General features: G+C 44.4%; 1 non-coding gene across 1 annotated transcript; it reads left to right on the top strand.

The window, feature by feature from the left end:
- Positions 1-1,756: 1,756 nt before the first annotated feature.
- Positions 1,757-1,830, top strand: trnai-aau (transfer RNA isoleucine (anticodon AAU)). The gene has a single exon. It is a non-coding gene; the product is annotated as a tRNA-Ile (tRNA).
- The last annotated feature ends 5,079 nt before the right edge of the window (positions 1,831-6,909 follow it).

The raw sequence follows: 6,909 nt of genomic DNA, 5'->3' as shown, positions 1-6,909 counted from the left end.
TCTCTGTTAATACTTGTCACGCGACTTCCAGAGGGAATTCATTCGCTTGCACACCTCTCATGCATCGAAGCTGGAGTTATCATGACACCAGCAATATCATAGAGTCATTAATAAAATGAAATTACTGCGGGTGCTGGAATCGGAAACCAAAAGAGAGAATGCTGGAAAGTCTCAGCAGTTCTGGCACCATCTGCAAGGAGAGAAAAGAGCTGACGTTTCGATTCTAACTGATCATTTGTTAAAGATAAAAAAGGGGGAGAATTAGGGAGCTGTTTACACCAGGCTGAGAGATGGTGAGTCAGAGCTCCAGATGCAAAGGTGATAATGAGAGTGCATGGAGAGATCTAAGGGAGATTAGGATCCGTGAATGACGCAGGTTGTAGCCAGTGCTATGTGACAAAATATGTGGGGGGTGGGTGAACCTGAGACAAAATGGAAAACAGGGGAGAAGGGTAGCAAAGCGGGAAGTGGAAAGGAAAAAGATATTGATGGTGTGGGGATCGCGAGAAAGATAGACAATCAAGAAATAAGAGTTACAGAACAATGAAAAAATCACAAATAAAAAAGATAAATAAAATAATTGAAATAACATTACCTGAAGTTTTTTGAATTCAACAACTTGAGACAATTTTCTTCATTGAATTTATTTATCTTTTTTATCATTTCAGCTGCACTATCATAGAGCTCATTAGATATGGACAGCACTGAAAGCACAGTCTTCGGCCGAACTCGTCCATTCCAAACAGATATCTTCAATTGATCCAACCGCGATTGCATGCACTTGACCCATGTCTCTCCAAACCCTTCCTATTCAAATACACGTTAAGATTCCTTAAAAGTATTGGAATTATACCATCCATCACCTGCTTGTCTGGCAACTTATTCCACAAACACACCACCCTCTGCGCGCAGCCATTGCCCATCACTGCCTTTCCAATTCTCGCCCTCCCACACCTGGTTTATACCCTCTAGTTCTGCACTGCCACACTTGAGCGAAAGAAACTTATCTATTTACCCGATACATGCCCCTCATGATTGAAAAGCCTCCATAAGATCCGCTCCCAGCCTCTGACGCGCCAGGCAAAATAGTGAGTGAGTGTTCAGCCTGGAAACGTTTGCAACTGTTCCATTTTCAAATGTAGGATGTAGCATGCTGTCTGAAGCAATCATCTTAGCATCTGATCTGTCACTGACGAACGCTGCAGGAAGGCGTGATAACTTGCTAAATATGCTGTCAAACGAAGATTGCATGAGCAACGTAAGTGATTGAGGAAAACGTGCAATTGGCTTCTGAGCTGTTGCTGACACCAAAGCAACTGCGTCGTTCGGGAGCAGAAAAAATCCCACTGTTCGATTACAATTCAAATGCATTTGGCATAAGGTTCGTAGCAGTTTATAAGCAGCACATAACCCTGACTCCAAAAGTCTGTGAGTATCCAGTAGAACAGTGAGCGATCGTTGAAGGTACGTTTCTCCAGACGATATTTGTCAACATGACAAGCTGCAGCTGAGCTGGTGGCATTGCGATTGAAATTGCATGCGTCCGGACATTGTGCTTAATTTTGAATATCAGAGCAAATGGTTAAGTCGAGTAGGCGCGTTCGGAAAACTAAATGCTTTTTTTTCGTTGAAAAGCTTTGCAACGAAAGGAAGTATTTCAGACGATCGTGTGATCGACATGAAGCAGAAAATGAACAGCCGCCGCGGTTGTGAGCACCGGGAATATAGGCATTTGCTTTCGCGACTTGACTGCGTTGGTCGGTTAGCTCAGCTGGTTAGAGCGTGGTGCTAATAACGCCAAGGTCGTGGGTTCAATCCCCGCATTGACCATGTGAGGCGCTTCCGTCGTTAGCAGGCCTGTGTAAGTGTTCGCCGTGGCTTTTACTTTCACCGTCTGCAAGAACTTGTCACATGGTCGGTTGAGATGTGCATTCATTCGAAAGGCGACCATCGCTGTCATGGAACATCAACCCGCTGGTCCCATGCCGGATCTCAGCTGCGTTGCTATTTTTCCAAACAACGTGCTCCACCAAACCACGAAACAGGAAGCCTCACCTGCGCAATAAAACATTTGACAGGGATAGACGCACGACTTTATCGCCGTACCCATGATGACTGCTGGATGTTGTCTGCAGCAAATCAATCAGTCTCAATTGTTTTCACAAACAAATGCAAAGCATGAAATATATGCAGTATTAAGCAGACCTGGCACAGTCTCGGAGCAGAACCAGAGTTCAGGCTTCAATTCAAATCAAAGATTCGTTCATGTTATTTTCCTTGATCTCTGTTAATACTTGTCACGCGACTTCCAGAGGGAATTCATTCGCTTGCACACCTCTCATGCATCGAAGCGGGAGTTATCATGACACCAGCAATATCATAGAGTCATTAATAAAATGAAATTACTGCGGGTGCTGGAATCGGAAACCAAAAGAGAGAATGCTGGAAAGTCTCAGCAGTTCTGGCACCATCTGCAAGGAGAGAAAAGAGCTGACGTTTCGATTCTAACTGATCATTTGTTAAAGATAAAAAAGGGGGAGAATTAGGGAGCTGTTTACACCAGGCTGAGAGATGGTGAGTCAGAGCTCCAGATGCAAAGGTGATAATGAGAGTGCATGGAGAGATCTAAGGGAGATTAGGATCCGTGAATGACGCAGGTTGTAGCCAGTGCTATGTGACAAAATATGTGGGGGGTGGGTGAACCTGAGACAAAATGGAAAACAGGGGAGAAGGGTAGCAAAGCGGGAAGTGGAAAGGAAAAAGATATTGATGGTGTGGGGATCGCGAGAAAGAGAGACAATCAAGAAATAAGAGTTACAGAACAATGAAAAAATCACAAATAAAAAAGATAAATAAAATAATTGAAATAACATTACCTGAAGTTTTTTGAATTCAACAACTTGAGACAATTTTCTTCTTTGAATTTATTTATCTTTTTTATCATTTCAGCTGCACTATCATAGAGCTCATTAGATATGGACAGCACTGAAAGCACAGTCTTCGGCCGAACTCGTCCATTCCAAACAGATATCTTCAATTGATCCAACCGCGATTGCATGCACTTGACCCATGTCTCTCCAAACCCTTCCTATTCAAATACACGTTAAGATTCCTTAAAAGTATTGGAATTATACCATCCATCACCTGCTTGTCTGGCAACTTATTCCACAAACACACCACCCTCTGCGCGCAGCCATTGCCCATCACTGCCTTTCCAATTCTCGCCCTCCCACACCTGGTTTATACCCTCTAGTTCTGCACTGCCACACTTGAGCGAAAGAAACTTATCTATTTACCCGATACATGCCCCTCATGATTGAAAAGCCTCCATAAGATCCGCTCCCAGCCTCTGACGCGCCAGGCAAAATAGTGAGTGAGTGTTCAGCCTGGAAACGTTTGCAACTGTTCCATTTTCAAATGTAGGATGTAGCATGCTGTCTGAAGCAATCATCTTAGCATCTGATCTGTCACTGACGAACGCTGCAGGAAGGCGTGATAACTTGCTAAATATGCTGTCAAACGAAGATTGCATGAGCAACGTAAGTGATTGAGGAAAACGTGCAATTGGCTTCTGAGCTGTTGCTGACACCAAAGCAACTGCGTCGTTCGGGAGCAGAAAAAATCCCACTGTTCGATTACAATTCAAATGCATTTGGCATAAGGTTCGTAGCAGTTTATAAGCAGCACATAACCCTGACTCCAAAAGTCTGTGAGTATCCAGTAGAACAGTGAGCGATCGTTGAAGGTACGTTTCTCCAGACGATATTTGTCAACATGACAAGCTGCAGCTGAGCTGGTGGCATTGCGATTGAAATTGCATGCGTCCGGACATTGTGCTTAATTTTGAATATCAGAGCAAATGGTTAAGTCGAGTAGGCGCGTTCGGAAAACTAAATGCTTTTTTTTCGTTGAAAAGCTTTGCAACGAAAGGAAGTATTTCAGACGATCGTGCGATCGACATGAAGCAGAAAATGAACAGCCGCCGCGGTTGTGAGCACCGGGAATATAGGCATTTGCTTTCGCGACTTGACTGCGTTGGTCGGTTAGCTCAGCTGGTTAGAGCGTGGTGCTAATAACGCCCACGTCGTGGGTTCAATCCCCGCACTGCCCATGTGAGGCGCTTCCGTCGTTAGCAGGTCTGTGTCAGTGTTCGCCGTGGCTTTTACTTTCACCGTCTGCAAGAACTTGTCACATGGTCGGTTGAGATGTGTATTCATTCGAAAGGCGACCATCGCTGTCATGGAACATCAACCCGCTGGTCCCATGCCGGATCTCAGCTGCGTTGCTATTTTTCCAAACAACGTGCTCCACCAAACCACGAAACAGGAAGCCTCACCTGCGCAATAAAACATTTGACAGGGATAGACGCACGACTTTATCGCCGTACCCATGATGACTGCTGGATGTTGTCTGCAGCAAATCAATCAGTCTCAATTGTTTTCACAAACAAATGCAAAGCATGAAATATATGCAGTATTAAGCAGACCTGGCACAGTCTCGGAGCAGAACCAGAGTTCAGGCTTCAATTCAAATCAAAGATTCGTTCATGTTATTTTCCTTGATCTCTGTTAATACTTGTCACGCGACTTCCAGAGGGAATTCATTCGCTTGCACACCTCTCATGCATCGAAGCGGGAGTTATCATGACACCAGCAATATCATAGAGTCATTAATAAAATGAAATTACTGCGGGTGCTGGAATCGGAAACCAAAAGAGAGAATGCTGGAAAGTCTCAGCAGTTCTGGCACCATCTGCAAGGAGAGAAAAGAGCTGACGTTTCGATTCTAACTGATCATTTGTTAAAGATAAAAAAGGGGGAGAATTAGGGAGCTGTTTACACCAGGCTGAGAGATGGTGAGTCAGAGCTCCAGATGCAAAGGTGATAATGAGAGTGCATGGAGAGATCTAAGGGAGATTAGGATCCGTGAATGACGCAGGTTGTAGCCAGTGCTATGTGACAAAATATGTGGGGGGTGGGTGAACCTGAGACAAAATGGAAAACAGGGGAGAAGGGTAGCAAAGCGGGAAGTGGAAAGGAAAAAGATATTGATGGTGTGGGGATCGCGAGAAAGAGAGACAATCAAGAAATAAGAGTTACAGAACAATGAAAAAATCACAAATAAAAAAGATAAATAAAATAATTGAAATAACATTACCTGAAGTTTTTTGAATTCAACAACTTGAGACAATTTTCTTCTTTGAATTTATTTATCTTTTTTATCATTTCAGCTGCACTATCATAGAGCTCATTAGATATGGACAGCACTGAAAGCACAGTCTTCGGCCGAACTCGTCCATTCCAAACAGATATCTTCAATTGATCCAACCGCGATTGCATGCACTTGACCCATGTCTCTCCAAACCCTTCCTATTCAAATACACGTTAAGATTCCTTAAAAGTATTGGAATTATACCATCCATCACCTGCTTGTCTGGCAACTTATTCCACAAACACACCACCCTCTGCGCGCAGCCATTGCCCATCACTGCCTTTCCAATTCTCGCCCTCCCACACCTGGTTTATACCCTCTAGTTCTGCACTGCCACACTTGAGCGAAAGAAACTTATCTATTTACCCGATACATGCCCCTCATGATTGAAAAGCCTCCATAAGATCCGCTCCCAGCCTCTGACGCGCCAGGCAAAATAGTGAGTGAGTGTTCAGCCTGGAAACGTTTGCAACTGTTCCATTTTCAAATGTAGGATGTAGCATGCTGTCTGAAGCAATCATCTTAGCATCTGATCTGTCACTGACGAACGCTGCAGGAAGGCGTGATAACTTGCTAAATATGCTGTCAAACGAAGATTGCATGAGCAACGTAAGTGATTGAGGAAAACGTGCAATTGGCTTCTGAGCTGTTGCTGACACCAAAGCAACTGCGTCGTTCGGGAGCAGAAAAAATCCCACTGTTCGATTACAATTCAAATGCATTTGGCATAAGGTTCGTAGCAGTTTATAAGCAGCACATAACCCTGACTCCAAAAGTCTGTGAGTATCCAGTAGAACAGTGAGCGATCGTTGAAGGTACGTTTCTCCAGACGATATTTGTCAACATGACAAGCTGCAGCTGAGCTGGTGGCATTGCGATTGAAATTGCATGCGTCCGGACATTGTGCTTAATTTTGAATATCAGAGCAAATGGTTAAGTCGAGTAGGCGCGTTCGGAAAACTAAATGCTTTTTTTTCGTTGAAAAGCTTTGCAACGAAAGGAAGTATTTCAGACGATCGTGCGATCGACATGAAGCAGAAAATGAACAGCCGCCGCGGTTGTGAGCACCGGGAATATAGGCATTTGCTTTCGCGACTTGACTGCGTTGGTCGGTTAGCTCAGCTGGTTAGAGCGTGGTGCTAATAACGCCCACGTCGTGGGTTCAATCCCCGCACTGCCCATGTGAGGCGCTTCCGTCGTTAGCAGGTCTGTGTCAGTGTTCGCCGTGGCTTTTACTTTCACCGTCTGCAAGAACTTGTCACATGGTCGGTTGAGATGTGTATTCATTCGAAAGGCGACCATCGCTGTCATGGAACATCAACCCGCTGGTCCCATGCCGGATCTCAGCTGCGTTGCTATTTTTCCAAACAACGTGCTCCACCAAACCACGAAACAGGAAGCCTCACCTGCGCAATAAAACATTTGACAGGGATAGACGCACGACTTTATCGCCGTACCCATGATGACTGCTGGATGTTGTCTGCAGCAAATCAATCAGTCTCAATTGTTTTCACAAACAAATGCAAAGCATGAAATATATGCAGTATTAAGCAGACCTGGCACAGTCTCGGAGCAGAACCAGAGTTCAGGCTTCAATTCAAATCAAAGATTCGTTCATGTTATTTTCCTTGATCTCTGTTAATACTTGTCACGCGACTTCCAGAGGGAATTCATTCGCTTGCACACCTCTCATGCATC

This window comes from Chiloscyllium plagiosum, unplaced genomic scaffold (assembly GCF_037043375.1).
Source record: "Chiloscyllium plagiosum isolate Xiang-an unplaced genomic scaffold, Cpla_swu_hap1 HiC_scaffold_52, whole genome shotgun sequence".
NCBI classification, from domain to species: Eukaryota; Metazoa; Chordata; class Chondrichthyes; order Orectolobiformes; family Hemiscylliidae; genus Chiloscyllium; species Chiloscyllium plagiosum.
The sequence above is the reverse complement of the archived record's forward strand: the minus strand, read 5'-3'. Positions and strand labels throughout refer to the sequence as shown.